Source organism: Octopus bimaculoides, chromosome 5 (assembly GCF_001194135.2).
Source record: "Octopus bimaculoides isolate UCB-OBI-ISO-001 chromosome 5, ASM119413v2, whole genome shotgun sequence".
Taxonomy (NCBI): Eukaryota; Metazoa; Mollusca; class Cephalopoda; order Octopoda; family Octopodidae; genus Octopus; species Octopus bimaculoides.
In genome coordinates this window covers 27144271-27145107 of record NC_068985.1, presented here as the reverse complement: position 1 = coordinate 27145107, position 837 = coordinate 27144271, and positions in this window count along the sequence as shown.

The window sequence follows — 837 nt, the reverse complement described above, 5'->3', positions numbered from 1 at the left end:
GATTTCTACTCTGGGTTTTATAAATTCAGATATGTCTGCACTGTTATGATTTTTTTTTTTTAAATAAGCAATTATAAATAAAAATCTGGGGAAAAAAATCCCAAGAAAATGCACATTTTTTTTCTCTAATATTCCAATTTTTTTTTATGTTTGTCATGTTAGTGGGGGAGTGTGAGAGAGAGAGAGAGAAATATGATATTCTCTAATTCATTTTGGCATAACTTCTGCATGGTGTGATACTGTACGGTTAATATCAACAACCACATCTGAAATTATATGAAACGTATGGTCATTTTAATGGGGTTTCTTTGTTTGTTTGTTTTTGTTTTGTTTTTTTAATGAATGCTGTTATATTACTGAAATATGAAAAGGGAAGTTCTTACCACCAGTTAGTTATTTCAGCGTCATTAAACAGACATGCTGGTAGAATTTTTCTGTTGCAGTCAAATTTAGTTTACTTTCTCCTCAGTTGGCGTTTTGTATCAATACACACACACACATATAAGGCATGTGCCTCAAACCAAAGTGCAGGGTAAGCTGTATGCATTAACAAAGCAAATTGCCAACAAAAGGCCATTTTACTATGATAATATGAACAAATATTTACGTTCAAGTATAACATCTCTAGGAAGAAATAAAAGTTGAGTGATTTTTACCGATACATGTAAAGACATAAAACACTTATATGTATACAAAATAGTAAATACACTTTTTTTATTTTTCAGCTGTACTTACATATATATTTAATATTGCCATTTTTATACATAAAATTTATCTCTAAAAATTAGCTTAATCAACAGTTAAACACACAAGCACAACCACCTTTACTCTATAATT